The sequence below is a fragment of the Aethalodelphis obliquidens genome, unplaced genomic scaffold (genome assembly GCF_003676395.1).
Source record: "Aethalodelphis obliquidens isolate GAN/ISIS:26980383/991018 unplaced genomic scaffold, ASM367639v1 scaffold33, whole genome shotgun sequence".
In the NCBI taxonomy this organism is placed as follows: Eukaryota; Metazoa; Chordata; class Mammalia; order Artiodactyla; family Delphinidae; genus Aethalodelphis; species Aethalodelphis obliquidens.
Window position 1 is genome coordinate 2,634,317 of NW_020837977.1, and position 16,365 is coordinate 2,650,681.

Genomic DNA, 16,365 nt, shown 5'->3' on the forward strand with positions numbered 1-16,365 from the left:
GGGACCCCGCGGGGGGGAGCCGGCGTGCGCTAGGGGCACTGCCCGCAGAGCCTTCGAGGTCGGAAGCCGCGGCCCCAAACAGAAAAAGGAAAAAAAAAAAAAAGGCCCGCGAAAAAAAAAAAAAAAAAAAAAAAAAAAAAAAATTCCTCGGATGTTGCTATAATTCTGCTCTGATAATTAAGAGCAGGTAGAAGAATATTGAGAGTTTTGAGAACTAATTAATATAAAATGTTACTAAAGAACAGATCTAAGGATAAAGAAGAGGAATTATACTTCAGATAAGGTGAATGGCATAGAGGAGACACAGAGGGAAGTAAGAGTACTGAATGATGTGAAAGAGAAAAAAAAATTCCAGGAAAAAAATTCAAATGGGGGCTTCCCTGGTGGCGCAGTGGTTGAGAGTCCGCCTGCCGATGCAGGGGACACCGGGTCGTGCCCCGGTCCGGGAGGATCCCGCATTCCGCGGAGCTGCTGGGCCCGTGAGCCACGGCCGCTGAGCCTGCGCGTCCGGAGCCTGTGCTCCGCAATGGGAGAGGCCACAACAGTGAGAGGCCCATGTACCGCAAAAAAAAAAAAGCACCAGATTTCAAAGGCTTGCTATGAAAAGCAATGTAAACTATCTCTAATAACGTTTATGTCGATTATATGTTGAAATGATTATACTTTGGATACACTGAGTTAAATAAAAGAGATTATTAAAATTACTCTCCCTTATTTCTATTCACTTGTAATGTGGTGATGCAAAAACTTTTAAAAGTACATATGGGGTTGCATTGTATTTCTATGGCAGAGTGTTGCTTTAGAGTTCTAAACTAGCAGTTAGTAATAATTATATCTTAATCCAAACAAAAAAAATCATGTCATGAAATATGTTTTCAAGTTATATGTAGAATAAAGAATGTCAGACTTTTTTTTAACCTTATTAAATATTTAGTATCCTGATTTCCTTTCTTCTCTTGCTTTCTTCTCTTTCTATATATTATTCACTGAATCTAGATATTATCTCAAGCCACACCAATTTTTGCCATTTGTCCTGGCCAGAGGGACTGATCAAAAGGGAGGAAACATTAAGGGAACAATGGCAGAGTATGGATGGAGGTAAGTGTGAAGAGAGAGAGGAAGGCCTTCTAGAGATCAACATGAATCATTTGGGTTTTGGGCTCAGTTAACTGATTTAACTTAGAGTCTAAAACAAAAAATATTCATGAGCCATAGGAAGACTTGAATATCTAAGGCTGTAATAAGACTAATACTTTACGTTACCCTGCTGTTGTGAACTGAATTGTATCTCCCCAACCCACAAACTTTATATGTTTAAGTCCCAAATCCCAGTACCTCAGAATATAACTGTATTTGGAGATAGAGCTTTAAAGATGAATTAAGATAAAATGAGTTCCTATGGGTGAGTCATCCATTAATCCAATATGACTGATGTCCTTATAAGAAGAGGAGATTAGGATACAGACACTCGTGAAGGGAAGACCGTGTGAAGACACAGTGAGAAGACGGCCATCTACAAGTCAAGAAGAGAGGCATTAGAAGAAACCAAACCTGCTAACACCTTGATCTTGGACTTCTAGGCCCCAGAACTGTGAGAAAATAAATTTCTGTTGTTTAAGACACCCAATCTGTGGGTTTCTTTTTTTCCTCATTTATTTGGGGTTTTTTTTAATTTTTAAATTTTTAATGTTTTTTTAACATCTTTATTGGAGTATAATTGCTTTACAGTGGTGTGTTAGTTTCTGCTTCATAACAAAGTGAATCAGCTATACATATACATATATCCCCATATCTCCTCCCTCTTGCGTCTCCCTCCCACCCTCCCTATCTCACCCCTCTAGGTGGTCACAAAGCACCGAGCTGATCTCCCTGTGCTATGCAGCTGCTTCCCACTAGCTATCTACTTTACATTTGGTATTATATATAAATCTATGCCACTCTCTCACTTCGTCCCAGCTTATAATCTGTGGTTTTTGTTACGGCAGTCCCAGCAAACTAAAACACCTACCTAAAGAAATATTTTATTTACCTTTTTTACTTCCAATAGAAAAAAAAAAAATGTACGTTTGAGGTAAGTTCTCTGGGCTTTCCCAATATCTAGAATACACTATACCCAAAAGAGGAACTATGGAATCTCTTCAGTGTATATATTTTTATAGAAATGGATTTATATAATTCCAGCTTTAATTAATTTCCCACATTTTGCTCCCATTTTCCTCTGTTTTTGAAATTAGCTTCACTAGCTTTGATAGTTACTTCTCTTTTGCTTTTTATTTATTTTGTTTAAAATTGATAAACTGTTCAAGGAATAATACTTAAGACATTTATGACAGATAATGGAAAATATAGCATATTATTATTAAGATTGATTAAGCTCTTTTACTTAGCTCAATTAAACTTGGAATGAAGCATCTCATACATTTAGAATCTAAATACAAATGTGTATGTACGTGTGTATATACCAGTGTATAGTATTTATGTATATTATTTGTGGGCAAATAATATATATATATATATACACATACACACAGACACACATATAAGAATACATATATATATATATATATATATATGTGTGTGTGTATCCTGGAATAAGTGGTTTGCATGTTATAACACCATAAACCAATCTGAATGAGAATTATTTTTTATATTTATATCTCTAACTAGTTTGCTAAACTCTAAGGATTCTATTTATTCTTTACATCACTTAAGCCACTATATGTCTTGAACATAATACTCAAAAACTCTTGCCTAACTGAATTATAACCCTTTTTAACCAATAATTCATTTTTATGATAGCTACTCATTTCTGATATACAAGTTATCAGTTCAATTTCACAAAATGAAATGTCAGGTTTTGAATTCACTTGTAAGACAAAATATGTGCTTTACATAGGAAGAAAACCACAATGCTGTTAACAATTGTTGTAAGTTTAAATAAAGGAACTACACGTTAGGCACGTATATTGTTTGTTCTCCATTACAATTTAAGAGTTTAAGGCAGTTTGAGAACATATATCAAAAATGCTCTCTACTTAGATGACAATTACTTTGCAAGTTTTAACTTTCTGGGAATCCATGCATAAATAGAAGAAAAATATGACTATTAAAATTCATAAGTCACTTGGTAACGGAAAGTATTTCAATATATATGATATATGCTAGGTATACATATACTTACATTTCCTGTTTAATGTATTCATAATAAAGATAATTTTGGGTAGTAGGAATCTTTGTCCAGAAAGAAGCTGATCAACTAAACCAAGAAAGGAAAATCATCTTTTAAAACACTCCAGGCTTTTTAAAAATTGTAAGCCTTGCTTCCCAAGATGTTTCATTATTAAATAATTACTAATTGAGAAACTTTTCAACTAGTACTTATTCATGACTCCTGAAGAGAAGATAGTAATGTATGCATATTTATAATTAACTGAATATTCAAAATGCTTCAATTCTTTCACCAGGAAAAGAACCCATGGGAGTTAAGGATGGATGAAATTTACAAAAAAGGAGCAAATGAGGAAATTTCAAAAACTGCAAGTGAGGAAAAAAAAGGAAAGATTTAATTCCTAAATTGTGAGCCTGTTTAGCATGTAACTTTTTTCACGTCTACGAAGTTGACCTGAGGTAAGAACAGAGTAGTGCGTGGCAATGGCAGAGGGAGAGAGGGCAGTGTACGGAGCAGAACAATGGAAACAGAATATATGGAACCAAAGGATTATGTTTGAAAACTTCCCATTATCTTTGAACTTCCCATGAGAAACTAAAAAGTTAAAATTAAAAAATAAAGAACTTGATTATACAGGTTTTTTCCCCTTAGCAAATTAACTAACAAATACATAGAACACATGCAATACTTTATTCATCTAGAATCAAGACAACTGAAAGAAAATTCAGAGTCCAGAAAATCCTCTGAGATTTTGGAATTTTTGTTAAACATTCTATGTTAACTGTGAATGATCATTTTCAAAGTACTACAACTATACTCCCCAACCTTTACCAGGGTCTCCTGTACATCTACCAGAGCTCAGCAGGACGCTGTCCCCTGCCCAACTGGGTAAGTGCTCTTCTGCCCCTGCAGACCAACCCAGCTGTCACTCTTTCTCACACAAATGTACATACACACACACACACACACACACACACACACACACACACACACACACTAGCCAAAAAGACATTTGCTCGAAACCCCAAAACCTATACTTAATATCGTGTACACTAATCTCCAAGTCCCAGTGTCTTCCCATGTTTGTCACAGGACTTAAATAATGTAGAGGGAAACACTGTAAATTGTGCATATGAAAGAATTCTATAAACTGTGAAACTCAATTATTAGTATCAATATTGTTACTGTATAAATATTTATTAATGTTAGTACTCACACACACACACAAAGTCTAAATTCCACAGCATGACCTCAAAAATCCTCTATTTTCAGGCTTCTTGTTTTTGTGAACTCACTTTCCACCACCTTTTCCTATTTTACCACACACTGGAGCCTCATGAAACCACAAAACCAACCTTTTTATTTGCACATGCTATTCCTATTTATGACTAGAATATCCTTTAGTCTCTTCTTCTCTCAGTCAAATCCTACCTCTTGTACAATAGATTAAATTCATATAGGGAGATAATGTTTTAAAATCCTGTATCTGATAAAGGACTTGTAGCTATAATATACATAGAACACTTACAACTTGATAATAAGAAGACAAACAACTTAATTTTTAAAAGATAGGTGGGGGGAATTCCCTGGCGGTCCAGTGGTTGGGACTCCATGCTTTCACTGTCAAAGGCCTGGATTCGATTCCTGGTCGGGAAACTAAGATCCCACAATCTGTGCAGCATGGCCAAATAAACAAACAAATAAATAAAATAAAATAGAAACATGGGTGGGGCAGGGGGTGCAGATGCATAGGTTTTGAACAACCAAAGAAAATACATGAATGGTACATAAGCTCATGAAAAGATGCTCAGCATCACTAGTCATCTGGGAAATGCAAATAAAAACCACAATGTAATCTCATCATCTACCTTTAAGAATGTCTAAAATTAAGACTCACTAGGGGCTTCCCTGGTGGCGATGTGGTTGAGAGTCAGCCTGCCAATGCAGGGGACACGGGTTCATGCCCTGGTCCGGGAAGATCCCACATGCTGCAGAGCGGCTGGGCCCGTGAGCCATGGCCGCTGAGCCTGTGCGTCCGGAGCCTGTGCTCCGCAACGGGAGAGGCCACAACAGTGAGAGGCCCGTGTACCGCAAAAAAAAAAAAAAAAGACTGACCATACCAAGTGTTGGTGAGGATGTGAAGAGACTGGAACTCAAACACTACTGGTGGAAACATAAAACGGTACAACTACTTCGGAAACCTGTTTCTTCCATAAGATCTAGCTTTTGTACTGTTAGGAAACTATATAAAACAAAATGAAAGCATATATCCTCACAAAGTCTTTGTACAAGAAGGTTCAGATTAGCTTTATTTGTAAGGGCAAAAACTAGAAACAGTTTAAATGTTCGTCAACGGGTGAATGAATAAACAAATTGTGGCATATCCATACAATGTTATAGCACTCACTTAAAAGAAAATTCTTTTAAGAATGAACAATTGGTTGATGCAATAATATGTATAAATCTCAAAATAATTATGCTAATAATTATGAAAGAAGCCAGACACAAGAGAATACTCCATGATTCCATGGATAAGAAATTCTAGAAAATGAAAGCTAATTTGCAGAGGCAGAAAGTAGATCAGTGGTTGTTTCAGGACAGAGGACAGTGAGGAACAGGAGGGACGGTGTCCAAAGCAACCTTTGGGGGTTTGGCTACATTCACTATCTTTATTATGGTGATTGTTTCACGGGTGTATACATATGTCAAAACTTTTAAAATTGTGCACTTTAAATATGTGCAGTTTATTGTATGTCAATTGTACCTCATAAATCTGTTTTTTTTTTTTTTTTTTTTTCGGTCCGCGGGCCTCTTTTTTTTTCAGTACGCGGGCCTCTCACTGTTGTGGCCTCTCCCGTTGCGGAGCACAGGCTCCGGACGCGCAGGCTCAGTTGCCATGGCTCACGGGCCCAGCCGCTCCGCGGCATGTGGGATCTTCCCGGACCGGGGCACGAACCCGCGTCCCCTGCATCGGCAGGCGGACTCTCAACCACTGCGCCACCAGGGAAGCCCATAAATCTATTTTTTTAAAAGAGGAATAAGCTACTAATAAGCACAACAAGATGGATGAATCTGATGGATGAATCTCAAAATTATCATGTGAAATGAAAAAAGCAGGACACAAAAAGCTACATACTATATGATTCTATGTACATATTATTCTGAAAAAGGCAATCCTAGGGACAGAAATCACACTGGTGGTTGCCGGGGAGAGGTGGAAGGGGCTGACTGCAAAAGGGCACAAGGGAATTATGGGGAGCGTTGTGCAGAAAGGTTCTATATCCTCATCGTGGTTGGTAGTGATTACACAGCGGCCTACGTTTGTCAAAATTCATTGAAGTGTATGGTTAAAAAGGATGGATTTTTTTTTTTTACATCTTTATTGGAGTATAATTGCTTTACAATGGTGTGTTAGTTTCTGCTTTATAACAAAGTGAATCAGTTATGCATATACATATGTTCCCATATCTCTTCCCTCTTGAGTCTCTCTCCCTCCCACCCCTCCAGGTGGTCACAAACCGCCAAGCTGATCTCCCTGTGCTATGCGGCTGCTTCCCCCTAGCTATCTATTTTACGCTTGGTAGTGTATTTTACTGAATGCAAATTGTATCTCAGTATACTTATCTCAATGTAATTATATCTCAATATCAATATATTATATCCCTCTTGACTTAAAAATGAAGAACTCACATGTTATCTCTTGCATAACCTACTCCAGGAAAAGTTAGTGGCCTTTCTGCTGGGTTTCTACAATCCTTCTCCAGTACTCAACATATGCCCTTATCGTAGTGAGTAATAATTCTTTAATGCATATTGCTAACCAGACATAAGAATCTTAGGAGAGAATTGTTTCCAGTCATTGCTTAATCCCCAATATAGAATGCAGTGCTTGAAAATGAGCTTCTTAACAAATGTTTTAATTCTATTATTGGCATTTCACCTTCCTTTTCCATTACAGATACTCATTCATTCAGTGAACACATGCTCATTAAGCCTCAACTAAATGCCTAACTAAAGAATGAGCGAGAATAATACATTTCTTACCCTCAGAAGCCTAACACTCAAGCCTAAGAGAATCATCATCAAACGTGCAACCACTGTGTGTGATGAAGTTGTAAGTATCATGTTAGGGAAAGAACAAGATACAATTCAATTGGTATATTGGGTCAGGAGGTCAGGAAAGTTGGTATTTGAGCAAAGACCTGCAAGATAAGTGGAAGCTGGCTAGAATAGAGGGGGGAAATGATGGTGACACTGGCAGAGAGTTTTCCAAACAGTAGAAACCGCGCTTTTGAAGGTGCAGAGCATGGTGCATTTGAGGAACTGGAAGAGATTTATTCCAGCTAAAGACTAAGGTAAGGGATGTCAAGAAAAGAGAGATGAAGCTTGGAGTGGAAATCACAGACAAAGTTACATGGGGTCTAGTGATGTGAATACACTTGGAGTTGATGATAAGGGCATCAAGAAGTGAATGAATGGTTTTAAATGGAAGAAAAAATAATGATCAGATTTGTCTCCTCTATAGCACTCTAACTGTTATCATGGGAACTGACTGGGGTTAAGACTAACCAGGAAGGGAGAACAGTTGTTTGTTGCAAAAATTCAGATTAAAAATGGTAATTGCTTTGCTGAACATTAGCCCAAACTAGAGAAACAATCCTCTTCCCAAGTACTTGACAATGTGGCTCAGATGGCCAAATGAGGTTTACTTTTGCCATGCAAACTAAGTTTTAAAATGTGTACAACTTTTAGGATTATAATAGTTGAAAAACTCTGAATCTATAATGACCGGGATCAAATCGAAGCTTCCTGTACAATCCTAAAGATTTAAGGTCAGCTTCAATCCCTCACATTCCCTCATCTTCCTTATTCTACAGTTCTTAAGTCCAGTTTAAAGAATTTCAAAACGTCTCTAGATTCTACGCTATCCTCTTCACATCTCCATTGGACTACTAGGAAAGCTTCCTACTATTCCCCTGTCTTTTGTCTGTCCCTCTTTGATCCATCCTCCAAAATGTTGCCAATCAATTTAAAAAAAAAAAAAAAAAAGAAGAAAAAGAAAACTTTCATAACCCAACCTGCTTACAGACTCTGGATGGCTCCCTGCTGCCTAGAGGACATTGCTCAAATCTTTGTCACCCACATTCAAGACTATCAGAATCTGGCCCGGTGCTCCTTCAAAATTCATCTCTTGCCATTCCACTTATTTCAAATGTCACCTCCTCCGCCCCAAACAACTTTCTCATTCTTCTCTATTCAGCAAGTTCTAATCAGAAAAATCATTAACTACTCCATGAAATCTTTCCAGCCACTCAAGCTAAATGTATCTTTTGTGCTTCTATTTTCCATTGTATTTCTATCTACTGTACTAATGCAATAGTTATCACCCTATGTTATAGATGGTTATATGTGTTTGTCTTCCAAGTAGATTATTTGTGTTTGAGGGTGGGGACACTGATTTATTTATACCTGTATTCTGGGTATCTAATACAGTGCATACAATTAAACTCCATCTAAATTAATATATAGACTTTATTTGCAAACTATAGCCATGATGTCTGAAATGACAAAATGCAAAAGAAAAAAAAAATACTGGGACAGATTCCATAATCTTCAGTAAGCCAGGAGCACAAGCAAAGCACAATACAGTTAGCAAACCTAGAGGAACAATACTCAAAGATTCAAAATATTAAAAAATACTAAATTACCAGGCTCAGATGATGCTATCAACAGATTCAGCAGATACTTTTAAATGAGACGGGGACAGGGGACACACTATCTAGATGTCTATGTCAACTTTTTGCTATCATATATAAATGTGATTCTTCCATATTTGAACTATAGTGCAGAGAAAGGGTCAAATATTTAATAAACAAAATGCTTGGCTTAAATAATACAAGAATTAATCCACATATATTTTAAGGGTAAAGACTGTTATTCTCATTTTAAAACTTTTTAAACTGAGGCACAAAAATGTTAAGTAACACACAGGGATGCACAGCTAGCAGAGGGCAGAACTGAGATTTGCACTCAGGTTTTGATGATTCCTAAGCCCATGTTCTAACCACTGAACTATACTCAAGGCGATCCTTGTCTACACTGCTTAGCTAAACATTCCATGAAGTCAGGGACTATGTCTCTCTTCTTCATCACTGATCTCCGAGGCCTGTTAGAGGGCTTGGCCAGGTCTCTAGGGGTCCATAAACTCTTGAAGTCTTATGCAATTTGTTTGTGTACATAAGTATAATTTCTCTAGAGAGAGGATCAATAAAAACGGATGACACTTATTACCAACAATCAAGCAGTGTTGTAGATGAATTATCTCATTCTATCACAACAACAGCTACACAAGATACATGGTGGATACTCAGTATATGCCAGGCATATAAACATTCTAAATGTTTTCATGTATTAACATATATAATCATCATAGAAATTCTACGAGATAGATGTTATAATCACATACACTTCAAAAATGAGGAAATTGGGCCTCAGAGGTTAACTTGGCCAAGTGCCTTAGCTTTTGCTCCCCTTATAGTAAATAGCTGGGCAGGAATATAAACGTCCCTATGTGACAACAAAGCAGTCTTTCTTGGCTTATAGCCCATGAGATAGTCATCTTCAAAGACCGTCATGTCCCCCAAAATGTTAAGAGAATTACAAAAAAAGAAAAGAAATAAATTCCCTATGCATTTTCCAGAAAGTCATCTTGATAAAACCAAAGGTTTTCACGGCAACACAACATCAGAAGCTATGAGCTAGTTCTCCCATATAGAGAGCATTCTGTCCCCTCATGTATTAAATACAAGGTAGCAAGTGTACGTAGTAGGGGAGAGTTTTTTCTTTAAGGGTTAACTATGATGAATGGGCGAGAGAGTATTGAGTTCCAAAGGTACTTATATAAGCATGCAAATATGTATACATGGAGCTCCTGATACATCAAGAGCAGGGTTGCTGCTAGCCCTTACAGACATTTTGTGACCTAGAAAAGTGCCTTCCCCCCAGGAATACTCAGTCAAGAACAAGGGGACATGGCATGGACTGTGGAGTCCGACCCAGGTATCATTCCTCACATCCCCCTCAGCTGGGCAGCCCCGTGCTATGAACAACCAAGGACTTCTTGAAGATGCCACAGTTACTCTCTAGAGCCTAGAGCCACAGGGCCTGGATTTGAATCCCCAGTTTTATAACCTATACATGTGTGACCTTAGCCAAGTTTTAAAATTTCTCTCTGCCTCATTGTTCCCATCTGAAAATGGGGAGAATATTAGCAAAGCTGCATAGATTTGTTTAAAGAATCTAAGAGAAAAAATGCATATAAATAGCTTAGAACAATACACAACACATGTTAAGGATTCAGTAAGTTTCAGCTAAAATATGTATATTATTAATATTCATAAATAGCTCTCCCAACTGTAGGAGTAAGGCATATTTGAAGCATCCCATGTATCTACGTATGAGCTTATTAATACCAAGAGGTGAACGTTCCTATGGGGAGGGTGGAGAGAAGTGATTCTACAAGGATGTATCATTGTACCCTCAGCTGTTTTGTTTGCCTCTACAGCTTCCTAAGGACCCCAAATTATGATACCTCATTTAAAATTGTGATTTTATTCCCAGGGATGTGAAGTCAAGAGCCACAAAATCACAACAGCAACCACTAGGCACATCAGAGTCACATGTTTACAACATAGAAATTCTCACTCAGCATGTATCAGTATCTCCAGCCATTCGGTAAATGGATAGATAGTAACTAATACAGTGGCATCTTTTACAAGCTCAAAATAAGGCCGTATTTTAAAATGCATTAACTTGTTTTCCACTTTATTACTATATTTTCAAAGCAAAATTCTCAAGCTCTCGAAGTCAGATGTTACAGGACTGGCTTACATAATTTCCAAATATCCAACTCCGACAATGAGAAACCCATTTTTCAACAACCAGACTGGCAACATTTTAAACAGATCATTATTATCCAGTGTTGGCAAGAGTACGGTAAATACACTGTGGGTACTTAGGAGGGCTCTTTGCAATATCCATCGAATTTAAAGTGAATGTCCCCCTGGAACTAGCCATTCTCTTCTCAGAATAAATCTTCTGCAGTACCCTTGCAGAGCTAATGTACACAGATATCCACTGCCTCACTGTTTGTAATAGTAAGAAATTGGAAAATCCAAGTGAATATTCTGGGGGATATTGGCTGGCTGGTTACATTGGGTAAATACATTTAAAACAGAATTTTCATATATGGACAGAGAAATATTTGAGAAATATTAAATTAAAAATAAATTTCAGAACACTGGTATATGAACCATTATCCATTCTTTTTGAAATAATGAAAGAAAAATTCCTGTGGTTACACCCATGAAAGCACACAACTCCAACCATCAATGGCAGTTACACATATGGAGTGGAATAGGAAAGGGGGTTCACTTTATACTTTACTATAATTTTCATGTTGTTTTATAAGCAAGTAGTACTTTTAGAATTCATAAAAATAAGAATTTTCAAAAGAAACGGGGAACTCAAAGTTATTATTTGCATGCGGGTATTAAAAAAAAATCTTAGCAATTCCCAAAATAATTTCCGCTGTCCCATATGCTTGTAATCACCACTGCAGAATAAAATGCTTATGAGATCTTAAGAGACACACTCTCGTTAAAAAGTTGTACTACCTTCATAAAGCATGTTGAGAAATATTCCCTATTTGTAGGCCTATAAATGGAGCTTAGGAGGAATGGGAAGAAGAGGACAAACAGCTCTCAACCTCCATTCCACTTTGAAAAGTGAAAAATAAGTAGTTTACCACCACTGGCCACCTTGCTTTCCTCCACCTCCTCCACCAGTTGGTACCAGAGAGAAGCCCAACCCTGCTAGGTCACTGACTTCAAACTCACAATAAATAGATCAGGTGACCTGACTGATAGTAGAGTGCACAAAAGATGAAAACAGGGGGAAGTGTGGGGATAACAAGGTTATTAAGAAAAAGTGGTGAGAGCTGGAAGGGAAGAATATTGTAACGATGACTAGAGAGACGATGCATGTAAAAAGAACGGAAAGGAGGGGGAAAGTAACAAAACAAAAGCAGGAACTGTTAGTATTCATGAGGTGTTTAGCTTTCAGGACATCCCATTAAGTGTACAGCCTCTGTAGTCTGCATGGAAGCTGACTGAAGACTGTTTGCTAGTTGGAGAGGGGTCCTTTGACTCTGTTTTGAGCAAGTCTTAGAAGCACAGCACATCAGGTATGAAGCCCATTATATTCAATTCAAAGATCTTATCACGTGCAGGGTTAATCCCGTTAGACAGGGAGTGATTATTGCTTAACTGGCACATTGTTTAAACAAGCTTCCAAAGGACAGTTCTTCCCAAAGGAAGCCAAAGTGACTTAACTAGAATTAGATATACTTATGTCCATGTAAGTATAGACAAAATCTCCCCAGCAGCAGCATCGGAAGGTGCCCACTCTCCAAATGCGTCTCAGGGAGAAGTGGCATAAACTGAGGCTGGAGCAAAGGCCTTGGGGTGATGCTTCAGGACCAAACACCTCCCTACAAACCTCCGCGGTCCATAGATATCCCAAAGCGCTAGCCTGGCCCCAGGCCACAAAAAAAAAAAAAAAAAAAAAACTCCACCAAAGCCCCCAGAGACCTGGCAACCACGTGACCCGCCGATAGACACCAAAACTTTCTCTGCCAAACAAATCCAACTTTTATTTCACTTTTCCTGGGTGAACGGCTTGCGCTTGCCTCCCGCTGCCTGTCCTCCGGCCCTTTCTTCCTCCCTCCACCTCCGGCTGTGGGAGGCCTCGAGGTATCTCCTTTCCAGCTCCTCTGGCCTAGGGGTCCTAAGGCTCAGCCCCTCCCGGGGCGGGCGTCCCTCCTTCAGCTGCCTGAGGGGAACCAAGCCTCCTCCTGGCCCAACACCGGCCGGGGACAGCGGACTCTGGTTCAGCCCCGGGTCGGGGGCCACGGGCCGAGAAACTTACCTGCGCGGAGCCGCTCCCGGAGCTCCTGCGTCGCAGTCAGCGGCTCGGCAGCCGCCGCATCTCCCGGCGGCAGGTTCCCCCCACCCCGGCCCAGCAGCGGGGTTCTGTGCAGCACTTTTCCCAGCCTGGGAAGTAGGTTGAAAGCGCGGAGGTGGGAGGTAGGGGTGGGCGGGGTGATCTGGGAGAAGAGGCTTAAGGATTTGGTTGTTGTTTGTTTATTTGTTTGTTTTTCCCGATCTCTAGCAAAGACTCTAGACCATATGCTGGGAGAATATTAGCTTTGCTCAATGGCGACAAAGCAGCGGCCTCTCACAGTCCGGTCGATTTACTAAACAAACTGAAACGTGGGTGGGGATGTTAAACAGTAACCAGCAGTCTCAATGAAAACTGAAAGCAGCGAGGGCCGCCACCGCCTCGGCGCGCTCATTTCCCTGTTCCCAAGGCCCCAGGGCGACCGGCGGGCGCGCCAGCAAGTCCCAGAGCCTAGGCTGCGTGGACCGTAGCGGCTTTCCGGGGCCTCCCGGAGGCCGCCAGGCGGTAACCGCCACACGCCACATGCCTAAATTTCCACCATCAGGGCGAGGCGCCGGGCGGCTTGACCCTTCGAGCCGGATTCTCTCTCGCGCGCGCCTCCCGCACCTGGAGGACCCCCAGCCAGCTTCCGCGCCCGCGGCCTGAGGCCAAACGCGGCCCCGGCGACGCGAGCACCGTCCTCCTCCCCGCCCCGGGTCATGCCTCGCCTAGGGCTGTGTCAGCCCTCGACCAGTGCCTTTGGAAAAGCGGCAGCGGGGAGAAGCCTTCTGACCCGAGAATGCAGATATAATTCCGAGCCAATGAGGTCCAGAAAAGAGCCGGAAGTATTATTAAAGGGAATTAAATAGGTTCCTAGGGACAGCACTGCGGCCACACCACTAGGGGAAGCCGCAACCATTTCATTAAACTGCACCTTGGGCCGCTGGGGTTAACTTCTGCCCTGAGGCATGCGACCACCTTGCGCTGCTAGAGTTCCGGGAAGTAGAGGGAGACCAGTTTTCCATTCCCAGCCAACCCAGCCACCTGTGGCTTCAGTCAGTACCTCTTTACATATGTATCTGATGGAAAGCTTCCTTTCTCCCTCCCTCGCATACCCTGGGAGCCGTCACAAACTTTAGACTTTGAGAAATGATGCTCAGACCCATCTGAGATGCGCTGGTCATCTAGATCAGGCTTTTGTTAGCCAAGCAATATAGCCAGAAGCTGTGGCTATTAAAAACATCTGAACAGTTTAACTTCGTGGTTTCAGGAATGAATGACTTCTGGTCAAACAAGTAATTATCCTCATGAGATAAATAGTTGCTTAATCCGTAACGTTTTTCTTTTCCGACCAGGGGGGTGGTGGTTATTTTAAGACTGTAATAAAAATGCCAGGGAGATCAGGTATTTTTTCTTTTTCTTTTTAGATGGGGTTTACTAAATTTTCTCAGTTTCCTCCTTCGGAATCTCTTGCTGAAAGGCTGTCTTAAAAACAAGTAGTTGGTTGTTTTAGAAATCAGAACAAAAGGGAGAGATCAGATACTATTTTCTTTAAATCGACCTTCTTGAGCAAAACATATTCTTTGGGTCCTCATTGCCCACGTGGTCTGCAAACCATGTCACGAAAGCGGCCTCTGTCCACGTCAGCTCCAGGAAACCCTCCACAGACAGCTGAGGCAGAAGAGTAACAATTAACGGGTTGTATTTATTATGCAAATCTTTCACAGGTGTGTTGTTTAAAGATCACCTATTGACATTCTCTTTTAAAATATTCCCAGATACTTGGATGGTGAAGGTTGTCTTATTACTTGCCAAAATAGACAGTTCCCATAAAACGCTGAAAAGTCGGAAGTCAGAAATTGTCCATCCCCATTCACGGAAGCTTTAATGCCACTTGACATCTGTTGTTCCCAGCAGAGAAACCATATTTTAGTTCAATAGTCTCAGTTTATTTCACTGCTAACAATTCGCGATGGCAGTGGGTTCGGTTTTGGATGATCAGTTGGTCATCGATGTGTGGTAGAATCGCTGATCTACCCGAAAGTGATCATCACGTATTCTGTGTTCAAAATTATTTTGACACAATACGAGAACCTTTGCCAGAGAATTTTATGGCCACAAGGATTCTGACTAATAATAAGGGAAATGACAGTACATTCAAGGAAGTATAAACTCTGTTAAGACTTAGTTATTATCTAAAGGAAGCATTGCATTTGTTCAATTTAGAAAAATCTCTAAGAGTGGATGTCACACTACCAGTCCTCCCGCCTTCGCAGCAAGCAGGCAGTCGTTTCAGGTAACTAACTAAATAAATAAGTGACTGAGAGCTAAAGGAAAGTATGAGGAGTTGGCTCAGCTCCGGGTTTGGCAGTTTTTTACTAAATCAACCAATGCCAATTGACCAAGCTTTAGAGCATCACTTACATTGTTCCTGAAACTAATTTATTACGATTCTTCATGGCATGGGTTTATGATGCTGAAAATGAAAAATGTGCTTATGGAGAGCTGTCCCCTGACGCATTGCGGAGGGGGGGCGGGGGGGACAGGGGCAGAACCACACAAAGAGAAGGAAGAGATCGGGATGATTTTTTACGGAGAGGTTCTCAGAAGATACAAAGTTCTGTTTCAATAGTTAGTGTTTAGGGGGAAATTGTACCTATATGTATTTATGTCACATCTGCTCCTTTAACCTGAAATTAAACCCTGAAAAGTGGCGTCCGAAAACCCTTTATTTCACTTTCCTGTTAAATGTCTCGTTTAGCCTCGTCTTTTCCTTTCTGCTTTGATCATCTTTTTTACACCATGTTTTGTTTTGTTTTTTTCTTTCCAGTACCACCAGACCGTCTGGATAAAAACTCTGGGTTTTCCCAAGAGCGCTTCTGATGCTATTAATGAAAATCAGTGGCCTCTGGCAGAGCGCTCGCGAGGTCTTGCAGATTTCAGCACCCAGAGACCCTGTTTCCGAGCGCAACTCCACGCCCTTCGCCTGTGCATAAACCTTCACAGGACGCGAACTGGAGGTGTCCGCTTCCCGCCCAGGCGCGCTCCACCTCTGCTGACCTGGTGTGACAGCCGTCGCACCCACACTGGAGCCGGCCACCGCCCGGGCGGGCGCAGTCAGTGGGGATGACCGCCCGCCCTCACGCACGCTGTACACGCAGGGGGAAAAAATAAAAGGAAAACTAAAAAACTCGTAA

The 16,365-nt window shown here is 40.5% G+C and overlaps 1 protein-coding gene across 1 annotated transcript in view; it reads right to left on the reverse strand.

Annotated features, from left to right (window-relative positions):
* Window positions 1-13,464, reverse strand: part of HNF4G (hepatocyte nuclear factor 4 gamma) — a 134,273-nt gene extending 120,809 nt beyond the window's left edge. Inside the window, exon 1 of the mRNA XM_027127858.1 lies at window positions 13,157-13,464. The gene's annotated coding sequence lies outside the window, so the exon portion shown is untranslated. The remainder of the gene's footprint in view (window positions 1-13,156) is intronic.
* Between the last annotated feature and the right edge of the window lie 2,901 nt (window positions 13,465-16,365).